The following is a 13,470-nucleotide window of genomic DNA, read 5'->3' on the forward strand; positions in this document are numbered from 1 at the left end:
ACAGGATGAAGTACCGCAGTGAAACAGGATGAAGAACTCCGCTGGAAGAAACAGGATGAAGTACCGCAGTGCAACAGGATGAAGAACTCCGCTGGAAGACACAGGATGAAGTACCGCAGTGCAACAGGATGAAGAACTCCGCTGGAAGACACAGGATGAAGTACCGCAGTGGAACAGGATGAAGAACTCCGCTGGAAGAAAAAGGATGAAGTACCGCAGTGGAACAGGATGAAGAACTCCGCTGGAATACATAAATATATAAATATTTCTCTCTCTCTCTCTCTCTATATATATATATATATATATAGAGAGAGAGAGAGATAAATATATATATATATATATATACACACACACACACACATACACTCATATACACAATACAGTATGTAGTGAGCGAACGTTCGTTCATCACGCATGCTCAGACCATGGACGATCACTGAACGACCGTACACACGATAGATGGTCAACGATCGTTGTCCAATCCGATCCGCCGGTTCGGTCGTTCATTTCCAACTCGTTCGTCGGCGTCGTTGGTTACTTTTTTTAAGAACGATTTTTGGCCAATCGGTCGTTCGTTCGTTGTTCGTTTCCAACGATAAAAATTGGAAGTGTGTACGCAGCTTTAGCCTGTACTTGTTCTTGGGCAACCACTTTACTCACAGTGAAATGAAACAGATGCTTCTCCTATGAACAGATATGTATTGTATCCCTTAAAGTGGATATGTACTGTGAAATTTTCAAAGAACAGGTAGAATTAAATCATAAAATCTAAAGAACATCTATTGAAAACTAAGGGGTTCCCAGATTTTCTCCCACTGGCTGCTGGTTGTTAGGGATTGCTCCCTGCTGATTTACATTAGCCTCTCAAGAGTAAAGGGAGAGAGTCTGTGGCGCACCCTTAAGCTGGTTAATGGGTACATGGTGGTTATGCTAGGTAAGTGATCAATCAATTATCAATGAGATGTTGTTCACAACTGTATGGCCACTTCAGATGCTTTGGAGAATTCTTGAAATAAAAAAAAAAACACTCTGATAGTTCCACGAGGTCCCTGAGCCATTATTATTGTAAACTCTATCAGATTCCTTGGCTGGGCCATGCCTTAAATTCTTTCAGTTGTTCCATTAAAGAACTCAGGACTTAGGGATAAAGCCAGCTTGTCCAAGGCAGCCATAGTCAATCAGGATTCCTCAAATTGTGGATATTTGATCTCCCATTTGATGATGCCTGCATAGCTCGGGGGCCAACATCACCTGGTAGAGCCAGTTTTGTAACTCTTGTAACTTTTGAATATTTGTTATATGGTATAATGTTTTTGGTGTCTTTAAACGTGTCATTGTATCCACAGCTGTAGAGGAGTGTAGTAAGAGGCTTGTTTTGCCAACTAAATCCACAAAAATGGTTTTATTAGGGGTTCCCCCAGTAAACCTGACAATTCTTTCAAGGTATTCAAAGGTTGACAAAGGCTGGTCTAAAGTATGACGTAAAGTACATCTGTGCACCAGTCATGTGCAAGGAAATGCTATAAAAATGGAGCTCCTTCGCTTTATTTAAAGTTAAACCAGTTAATTTTCAGAGCCATATGCATAACATAGTTTGGACATATAATTTCATTTATAAATTTAGTACATTTATAAATTTAGTTAAAAAGTTAGATATAATACCAGTTGATATACAACAAGATACTTTTTAGAATTAGGTGACGTGTTTTAAGTTAAAGTGATTAACTTACCTGCAACAAAGGTTTTGTGAACGCTGCATTCAAAGCTTTATATATAAAAATCTTTACAGTACCAGCATTAATAATGCTGCCAGTATATAGATTTTTATAAACATTTTACAACAAAAGTACCTATCTCCATAGGAGTGTGGACATCAGATTGCAGTTGGAATCCTAATCTTAGCCTGTACTTATTCTTGGATAACCACTTTAATCGCAGTGAAAGAGATGAAAGAGAAAAAAGATGCTTCTCCTAAGAAAAGAAAGTGTATTTCTTAAGGTGGTCATATACTGTGATGTTTAATAGAGAAGTTGCAAAATTCTTTAAAGCATCAAATCTAATGAACATCTGTTGCAAACTAGGCATTCCTAGATTGTTCCTCCTGGCTGCTAGTTGTTAGAGAGAACTCCCTACTGACTTCTAATAACCTGTCAGAGAAGAGCTGCAGAGCCGGTGGTACACGATCAGGCTGGTTGATGAGTACAAGGTGGTTTTGCCAGGTAAATTATCGTTTTTGGAGAAATGTCAATCCCTCATCTTGTTTTGCACTCTTCAACAAGTGTGTTGCCACCTTTAATCAGATGCTTTGCAGATTCCTTAAAAAAACACTGGTAGTTACATGAGGAGCCTGACCCATATTTACCATAAACTATATCAGAATTCTTGGCTGGACCATCCCCTAAATTTATTCAGTTGTTTCATTGTAGAAACTAAGGATAAAATAATACATACAATGGCTGGGTTACAAACATGTGCAGTGAACCTGATTCCGATTGTTTAGATCAGTCCCACTCAAACAGGGTTCCTCTAGAAGTTAGTGAGGTTTCATTGGACTGTGGTTGATTGACCTCCTATTTGATGGTACTTGCATAGTTCTGGGACCAACACCATTTGGTAGGGACATCTTCATGACTATAGGTGTCTTCATAAGTGTTATTCTAGCCACTACTGTGGAGGATGTGTTGTTTCCAATGGTAACCAATTTAATGCAGAACTAAACCCTATAATTCTCACCTATCCCTGTATTGTCACAGGCAATGCCATCTTCTTCTCTTCCTTGTTGCAATCTTTGGTCATCCAAATTGGTTCCAAGGGTTGCTGGAACTGTGGCTGATTGACCTCCCATTTAATGATACCTGCATGACTCTATTGATGTTTTATGTGTCTATAATTGTGTTATTCTAGCCACCACTAGGTGTGGAGGGGGATTCATTCCACTAAACAGCAATTTAAGAGGCATAATTTTCCACCTGGCCACCCCTAAAAACCTAATCTATTTCGATGGTCACTCAAATGTTGACTGATGTAGGGTATGGAAAGTAAAGTAAACCCATGGGCACTTCTACAGTCACACAGAAGGGAATGTTTTAAAGTTAGAGCGCCTTCCCTTGGTTAGATGTTTTTATGTTTTAGTTAAATTTTTTTTTATTGAAGTGTGCTACAAAAATAGCATTCAAACTTTGATGGTAAACCAATTTAGTTTCAGAGCCATTTCCACAATTTGGTATGGACAGATCATTTCACTAATAAATTTGTTGCTGAACATAACACTAATTATTATACAAAAGGACATATTTATAAAGAAGTGAATGTCACATTCACCAAACATTTACTGAAGTAATTATTCTTAGTATCTTACTGGTGCATGTGTTTTTAATTACAGCAACTGATTTAACTGCCATAAAGTTTTTGTGAATGGTGCATTCACTGCCTTATAAATTGCACAGGAATCAGGAATGGGTTCTAGATGGACAATAAACTTTGCCCCATTTTTGGCAAGTAGGACTTTTTTTGGTTGTATTATATTCCACGGTTCAGGAAAAACATTGTTCCTAGGTAAATGAATATCCTATTTTAAAACAGCAAGGTCCACTTTTTTAGGCGCTCTTAAAATGCAGAATTAAATTACTTTTAAAAACTTGTGGGGTGTGAAAGGTATCAGTACATTTAGTTTTTTGCATTATCAGCATTGGTATTACTAGCAAAACATGGAGTTTGATAGTTTTACAACAATACTATATATCATAGTATATAAGGAGTTTATAAGGGGTGTGGACTAATTTTTTACCTTTACCACAGTAATAATCCTCCATACACCGGTGTTAAAAATGATAGCCGTCCTTCTTACACTCTCCAGCACTCTACCCCTTCATGGGACCGCATGTATACCTGCTGAGAGGCCTTTTTAATATTGTTTATTTCACATGAAGTGCTCCAGCCCTTGGTGCAACCCACCATCATTGGGACATAGCTGGGAAATTTCAGGCCCAAAAAAGGCAGACTTCAAGATAGAGAGCCCTGAACTACTTTTTTTAAAATACAAAAACTGGCTATACATATATCCTATATAATAAATATCAGTTGTTTATTATTTCAAATAACACCACTGATCAATCTATAAAAAGTAACTTCCCATTTATCTGTGACACTCTTAATTGTGTTTGTCATGCTGCCCCAGAAGTTGGCGTGACAAACTGATTTTGGCAGAATTATTGACATTACCACCCAAGGACAACCACAGACAAGGAAGTGGTTGCTTTCAGTTCTACTTTATTTCTATTTTATAATGAAATTTTTGCACATAGAGTATGTGTCATGTTTTAATTCAATATTTCTTTAAAAATGTGACGCTATGAATGATGCATATGTCTTCTGTACATCTGTCCTTTCATCTATTACTTCAATTTTTTCTCTGTTTAATAGCTTAATGGCTGTCCAAAAAATATTCCCTTGTCGCACACCGTTTTTCCCCCCATTGAACTCTTTTCACCCATGTGGAGGAGGAGCCACAGTGCAAAATGGAAGAACAGGTATCCGACACAACAGGAAGTGTGTTGGATGTTACAAGACCATTGCTATGCAAGGGACTGAAGGTCAGAGCAACAGTGAGTGCAATCCCTCTTCTTTTCCAGGCATATCGTGTGTCATTTATTATCCAGTGGGAGACAATTTCTGATATGCTTTTTTTAAGGGCAGTTTTCTATGTAGTTTAAAACGCTCTTTGCAAGTCCCTAGAGGAAGCAGTCAGGTGAAACGCGATGGATAATAAAATGCTTCACTAATGCTTTTTTATGCAACTCTTAAGAATAGGGATCCTTTGTATAGGTAGCAGGTCGCATCTCTCATTATGCGAACGACATTACTACTAACATTACTGAATCTATCTATGTCACACAGAAATATGTTTTTTTATTTCATTTCAACATAATATATATAGTGCCACTAAAATCCCACTGCTTTTTCTGTCTTGATTTCCTTATTATTGGATGTATTGGGATTGGCACCAACATTAAGGACTTGGAGATAGGGTAGGTTACTTTCTTACTTTCAGCTAAGCCATGTTTTATTCAAATACTGTAGTTTATAAAATTAGATTAGGTTAAAGTTAGAAAAGTTACATAGTGACAAAAATAGCAGAAACCACAGCAACTTGTGGTAGAAGAAGCATTTCACTCATCCAATCATTGAAGGTTTGAAGCACCTGGAACAGTGGCAGCTCTTTCTTACATGGAATTATGGAAAGAGAATAAACAGACTGTGACAGTTAAACTGAATTAACATTTACTCTTTTTTTTTTGTTCACATATGTGATGAGTTTATTGGATAAATTTAATTCTCTGTAGACACAAGTTATGTGTAGATGTCAAATCTCTGTAAACAATCTTTCACATTCGATTCCAGCGATACTAGAATGAACGAGCACTGTTCAGTTATATCAAAGGTGGTGAGAGCAAGGTGGAGGCCATATGGGAAGCACTTCCTCCTTTATGACAGCACATGTTTCCAATCAGTCATGTAGTGACCTACTAGTGTGGTTCACTAAACAATGTTGGGGGACTGCTGTACACACACTAGATGTGTATGCACCATTATTTAGTCTTACAAAACTTCCCAATATATTTTTTATGCTCTGTACGAATTTGTCCTAAATAGCAAAAACATAAGCAGGTGGTTCTGTGTTCCAAAAATAGAAGTTCAGTTTTCACTGAAATCTTATTAGTGATCATGGCCTTTAGTTACCAATTTACCGTAGCCGCAGTAGGATCAGATTTTACATTGCTAGTAATTAAGTTCCTTTATTTGAATTAAAAAAAAACAGCAGTCGTGTAAATATGTTCATATGCACTGAAGCATTTCCTGGCCTTCCTTGCTCTGAATACAGGTTTTTCTGTTTTTTGTTCACTTGCAGCTTGGAAAGCAATTACCATTACAAATACAACAAAAGACCTGCATAGCTTGTGGTGAAACCATTATTATGGGGTTGTACAGTTGCCATACCATATATCAGTGCAAACTAAGCTAAGAAAACAACTACTACTAGGCCTACAATCCTAGGGAAAAGCTTTGCTCTTTGATTAAAACTACATCCAGCTATTGTTTTCAGCATATCACAGAATGTGAGGTTAGTGTCCCTGATACAAGTGGAATATATGTGTCCTTGTCAGGGCTATTGGATCAATAATAAGGCTGGATCAGAGGTTTGTTGTATTCGGAGATATGTGGAAGTAACAATCTCTGGTTTATTGGTGGTGTTTAGTGTATCTGTTGGCTTCATGTGAATTAAGCCTGTGGTTCTTTAATTTATGCAATTTTTAGCCTTCAGGAGCACTATTTCTATTTTTTTTTTTAAAGCCAGTGTTTCTCGACTTTTTTAACATGGGGGAATAATTGAAGCAACTTTCATGTCTTCAGGGAACCCCTATTATAATTACTATATTGACAACTCACAGTATGTTAGTATAGTGGTCGGTAGGAAGAATGCCTCTTACATTGCTGACCGATTGGAAGATGTAACCCTTAGGCTACGTACACGTCAGATGCTTCTCTGGTGTGTGTACTGCGCTCATCGTTTGTCATCCGAAAAACTGTCCTGATGGATCCACGGACGACAGACGAGGATTGTAATAAAAGTGAAGGGGAGAGAGCGCAGCGGGGTGCTGCTAAATCATTCTCCCCCTTTCCTCCCCATAGAGCAGAACGGCGCTGTATGTACAGAACTTGTTCATGCATCGTGCAGTCGGTTGTTGGAAAGGATTGTAAAAGATCCTTTCCAATGACAATGATTGCACGTGTCTACATAGCCTTACAGATAGCCAAATAGATTATTGGAATTAGTTAAAATTACTCACAAACTGCTCATTGCTCAAGAAACCCATAGGAACCTCTGGACGAACCCTGGTTGAGAAAAACTTTTTTAAAGCAAACCTACCTATTATGTAGGCTGCCTTTGCTAAACATGTTTGGAAGAATACAAATTGTCTGGATATACCGGTGATCTTTTGGTTTGTCACAACCCTGAAACAAGCATGCAGATATGACAATTATCTGAACACACTGTGTACTCAATGTGGGTCAGTGACATAGACGGCAGTAGATCCGAACACCAACCAGGCAAACTGGTTATATTAATATTATAGCACCATGTCAGACATCACACTGAGAATGTTTCTATTTACCTGATGTATCTAATAATACAAATAGGTTCTCATGGTGGTCTCCCTTGTTGTTATGTGGGAATATGACCCGTGTACAGCCTCAGGTAACTTCATTCTTAAACTTTTTGATTTGTGTTCCATGGTGGATGTGCTGATTGTTTATATTTGTATCCACTGCATAGAGAGCTCAGAATATTATCAGTCTTGATGTTGACTTTGGGGTTTGCCCTCCAATTGGAACTAACGTTCTTTTTTATATTGAAGATGTTCTGTGTATCTGCTGGCTTTATCTGGGTTCTTTTAATTTTGGTGTCCTTGTCAGAGGAAAGAGATCAGTGGCTCTGTAAAAGCTGAAAGCTCAGTGTCTGGGTGCAGTGAAATCAGAGTAAGTGATGAGAAGAGCCTATATAACATTGGAATACTAAAAGGAAGACTGAAGTTCAAGCTTTGAATTATTCTGAATGTTAAAGGGGATATGTGATCACTTTTGTGAAGGGGGAGTGAGTGGCCAGTGACTTCAGACTACCGGTTTGTGCAACTGTTTTTCTACTCAAAACCGCATGCAAAAAGATTAGAATTGGACAGAATGGGTCCATTCATTGCGCCTGATTTATTAAAGCTGTATCCTCTCCAGCCTTGGAGAGCTTTAATGAATCAGGCTCATTATCTACTATTTAACAGACAGCAGCAGTGTAAGCTACATCTAACATCCAGGGGCAATTTGCCACCCCTCGTGCCTCTATAGAAATGAATTGGCGTCACTTGAAAAACTTAAAAACATTTTTGCAGGTATTTTAGGCATTTTTGGTGCTTGGAAAGTGACCATTTTGCAGCGGGGAAAGATGGTTACACACTTGGTGTCATTTTCCTTCTTTGTCAAATCAGATTTCAGAGGACTCTATTGTTGGAAGAACAGAACCCACACACGTTGCATCCATTTCCACAAAGGTCCCCAGCCTATTAAGGGGTCTGGTTTTACTATTTGGGGTGGCCCTATGCATTTTTTTTAAATTTTATTTTAAAAAACATATTTGCAAGACCTGCACACGCAATTGCAAATTCCTGCAAAAACCAAGCATTTTTGTCAGCTCCTGAGTGCCTAGCTGTGGACAATAAGCGGTAGTAAACCCCAGGGAGTGGTAATCGCTGTGTTCTTTAAATGCAATCTGAACTTGCCTTTACCTTTACTCTGTCTTATTCATCAGCTTTCAACACTCCCAAGAATATTGGGTGTCTGTGTTCCCTGCTAAATGCTGTGCTTCCATTCTTCTCCCCTTATATCACTGCTGTGTTCTTTGTCCACACACATGCAGTTTTTTTGTTTTCCAGGAACATTCCTGCGACAGAAAATGTGTATGGGGTTTTATTCATATTTAGCATGTTGACTGTTTGATGAGACAAAGAAAATTTGATTACGTTTTTATTGCTTTGCAATGCATTTGATTTGAATTACATATCTTGATTGTATACTTTTATGATATTATAAGTAGAAGCTGTGAATTGTTTAAATTATTACAATTTCATTGTTAGCAGTGCTAATGTGATATCCAATGATTGCCGGACATATTTCTAATAGATAATGCAAGAAGGCTGGGCTAGAGTTCTGTTTCTTTTTAAATTTTACTGCCAAATGCCAACAGTATTCTAACATTTCTTAGAACTTGGAAGTTTTTCTTCTTTCCCCTTTTGTTTCAATGGATACCATATTGCCCTCTGCAGGGAGATATCTGAAATGTCTGTTATGAATTCTAGCTATTTAGATGTCTATAGTATTCTGTTGTTTCATCCTTCATATCTCATTAAATTCTAGCTTTTATTGGTTTCCAGGCTTTTTTATGTTGCATAATTTTATATGAATCACTAGTCTCATAGAAAGCTGCCGGTAATTTTCAGTATTAAAGTTAATTCCCATTTTTGTGTCTTCGGGGCTTGTTTCATCAGAACTGATTGTTCTGTGTTGTTAAGTATCCATGAAGTCACTACAGTCAATTAGACAATGCATGATCCCCTTTGATCTTACTACAACTATTTCCTAAACACTAGGCAATATAGACTAATATATGCAATAATGAAAACAGCTGTTTGAAAGCACAAAATTAATGCCTGAAGCTAGTGTTTTATTTTATGTATGTCTGAAGACATGGGTAATAGTTTAACTGGAGCTCCAAAGTTAGATTGTGACAACATCATTTGTTAAGTAACAGTTTATTGGTACATTATAGTTTAAAAATGATAATCACATGGCATGAAAAGCAACATAGCAAATTATGTATATATTAATAAAAACATTTTTTAATAACAATTGCAACTGTTTTGCAATTTACCAATTGCCTATAGGTCCCTTTCAGACAATAAAGTTAAAAACTGAACTGTTAGCCAATCCCAGCCGCCTCTCTTGTAATCTGTTGTTTTAGAATGATGGCAGCAGGGGATCACATCAACTGAGCGGCCCATTTTATCTCATTTTATAATCCTCTAATACCAAATAAAAGCAGGGATCCAGTCACACTATTGACTGGAGTTCAGCCGTGTCTGGCAGTGAATTGGTAAGTAAATTAATCCTCTGCTACTTTATTATTCACTAAAAAGGAAATAAATGTTTTCATTCGAACCACTAAATATAGAGATTTGCTTGTTTCTTTTCAAGTATTATTAAAATAGAAGTAAACCCAGTTGTTAAGATCTGATATAGTCTTTAACCTGCTAATGTATTCTCAAAAGTAATTTTAAATCAGCAGCTTTCATCAAGGATTTGTTATGAAGTTGCTTGTCTAGGTTGATAACACTTGCACACTTTCAGTGGCGCTGTGCGTTATGGCCAAACCCCTTCATCTGTCCATTGCTCTGGAAGTCCTTTGGTTTGTTCCAATGCAATTTTACAAACCTAAGTTGTGTTGTTAAAATACATTTTAACATTAATATTTTAAAGTAAATTTTAGTAATTTTGTTTGTCTTTTTTACGTGTAACACCCTTTTTTTTTTAAAAAAAAGGGTGCAGCACCGCCTCCTCAATTTTCAATCGGCTAGGTGATCAAGAATGAATGGGAGCGCAGATAACTATATCACTCATCCCGGGAGGCTCTTGGCTGCTCTTTGCATGCATATTTGGCATGCGCAGAAGGAGCCGTTTCATCAATAGGGGAAAAAATTGCCAAACTCACGCATGCGCAGTGAGATTGGCAAGTTAATTCCCAATCTACATCACCTGATCTCGCGCCTGCACTGTATTAGATTGGGTGACATAGGAGGAAGAACCTGGAAGGCAAAAGGAGATGGCGGCGCCATTTTATCTGTGCTGGGCCAAAGACAGATTCCATTACCATATCCTTTAACACGCTTTTTTTTTTCTCAGACAGAAATTGAGATGGATTTTGTTATTAGCTCATACGCTGGATTGCCGTGGTTTAATCAGAATGTGTCTTTTTGTGTTCAAAAGTCTAGGGGTACGATACCTTTTTGCTCCCTAAAATATGTATGAATACCCTCCAGCCCACAGTGGTCTAACCCATCCTCTCTCCACATTTTCCTCATTATTGAGATCTGAAGGTGGTGGTCCGGCATTTGTTGATATTCCCCTGCTCTTCTGTGCATTACAGCTCTATAGACTTCCATAGAGGGTGCAGATTTGTGGTGAGGACTTTAAACAAAAACAGGACCTAACCTAATAGACATGAGAGGTTGGAACTGTGTGAATAGGTGCATAGTGATACAAGGGGTGTTTACATTTGTAATGTTCACTTTAAAAGGTATTACATAATATTTGCATTATTCAACATGATTGCATTTCCAGTTTACCACCTTTGATTTTGGGTTTAGTTGGGCTCCCTTCTTATGCTATACCCTTCAATGCTCATATATTCTGTAGCTGGCACCTTTCTGACATTTTGCTGCAGTATTCTGTAATATTGTATGTGTTCCAGTTCAAGCTAAAACATTTAGGCTACGTACACAGGTGCAATAATTGTCATTAGAAAACGAACGATTAACGACCGATCAACGATTATTCACTATTATTTCGAATGATCGTATTGTGCACAGTTCTGTACATATAATCCACCAATAATATACACACGCTAGATACGATCGTTTGAACGATGCAGGAAGTGACATGTACAAGAGCAAGTGTACTGCAGAAACATCCACGATCGTCGTTCATTTCCAGACACATTCCTTGTTCTTCTGGGTTGTTGGACAGTCATTTTGCACTTTTTTTGTTAACAATTATTGGTCAATGGGTCATTGGTCGTTTATTTCCAACGATAATTATTGCACGTATGTACGTAGCCTTTGATCACTGGAATAATTGCTTTATATTCTTGTTACCTCATTTCAACAATAATTTACTGAGGAAATTGCTGGCCATATCTGATGGGACAGTACAATTCTCTCAGAACAGGACATTTCCTGCAACTAATAAACTGATAACATGGCTGTGTTTACTTTGACAGGAACTTTACTTTTTATTCTGATACCAATGACCTTGCTGCCCGACAATAAAACACCATTTTAGGACATTCTTTTCTAACAGAACCCTTGGCTTTGGTAATATATATCTATCCTAGAGTCAGATAAGGAGAGCCTCCATGTGTTGTAGGAAAAAGACAATACAGCCATGTTTAGAGCTCTTTTTACTCATACAGCATTTATGGGTCAGTGTACCACTATTGGGTAGCACCAAGCCTCAAAATTCAGTAACTGTGAGAACTGTTTCTTTACTTTGTTATCCTATTCCATCTCGGGTTTCTCTAGGTTTGTTGATAAATAAAACAAAAAACTGTAAAGCAGTGGCTCAAAATCTTCTTACGATTACAGACCCCCAATGGATTGCCTAAAACAAAGTGAAAGTTTTGCTGTTGTGCACTCAAAATAAGGAATTGAAGTTACTCAGATGTTATCTGTGATATCAAGTCTAGTCCTCCATTTTGATTTTTCTTTTCCTAATTATTTTTTCTTAGAGATCTAACTTTTTATGCCCATCATGTGGTTCCCATACTTTCAAGTGGTGAGTATTTTCCTGGTTAAGAACAACTGCAGTATGGTTAGGGTGGTGCTAGGTATGTTAGAAACCAGTATGCATTCTCCAAAAACTGGGAACCTTTGGTTCGGGACTACTACTGGTTCGGCAGTACTACTACTACTGGTCCGGATCTTAAATAAAGATCAAGCCCTTTTCATAGTTTAAGGGTTCTAGGGGTGTAGCCTCAAGATCCTTACAGTAGATCTTATGTTGAGATAGGGCATCCTGGCATTGTTGTAAATATATAATAAATGAACAGCACAACCCTCTTTCACTTTCAGTGACTCCTGTTTATTAAAAAAAAATACACTTTTATTGTAGTATGCACATTTATTCATTAAATATACCCTCCCCAAATGCCTATAAAATAGGCACATCATGTGCACAAAATTGTGCCAACCTTTGGCATATGATTTCAGATTTTCAGTCCAACAACAACATTCCATCAGGAGGTAACAACCTGTCTAGAATCCCAACTAGAGATGACAAGAATATAAACCTAAAGCTTTACAATCTGCTAAATATGAAATTGCATGCAAATATTTCATATTTAAGTCAAAAGGTGCTGACTTAGAGGCTACTAACCAAGACTTCTGCTAAATCATCAACTACTATGTTGTAAAAAAACCTGAATAGCCTGTGCAATTTGTTCTCCAGAAAAGATAAAAAATACTTCTCTGCATGGCTCAGCGACTATTGACCTGGACAACAAGGACCTTCCTTTCAGTGTCCTCAAAGAAACTAATTAACTGCTAGGCTAGAAAGAAAACTTGTGCACGCAAAAATACTTACTTTTAAAGGCCATTGAAGATCTACATTAAAAATTTAACTTCGAAAAAACTACACTTTTCTCAGAACAGAGAAGACATAAAAAATGTATTGGCCTAGTGTAGCAATTTGATTATCCTACCTGCCTTTGTCCTAAAGTAATATACAAAAAATGCCCTATTTCACAGAGCCGTACAACAGTGATGGTAGCAGCCATTATGCTAAATTAGGTCACATCTTGTTCAGTGGGATAGCTGTCCAAGTATTTTGCTTTATCCATACTGCTTTGTTTATTCAGCAATTAGAAGCTTATCTACTACTCTATGTAGTGGATAATACAGAATGTAGAAAGGTAACTACAAAACACACACCCAGTCAGTGGAGGCTGCAGAAAATAGTGAAATATGTCAGTTTAGCCATTTCGGTACCTATTTGTAAAAATGGGATCCAGTTTCTTGAAGTATTGTGGTGCGGCAAATCTATGAGAGCAAAGGGGATATTTTGATTTTAATTTAGTGCGCAGGGCTAATT

Source organism: Pyxicephalus adspersus, chromosome 1, assembly GCF_032062135.1.
Source record: "Pyxicephalus adspersus chromosome 1, UCB_Pads_2.0, whole genome shotgun sequence".
Lineage (NCBI taxonomy): Eukaryota > Metazoa > Chordata > Amphibia > Anura > Pyxicephalidae > Pyxicephalus > Pyxicephalus adspersus.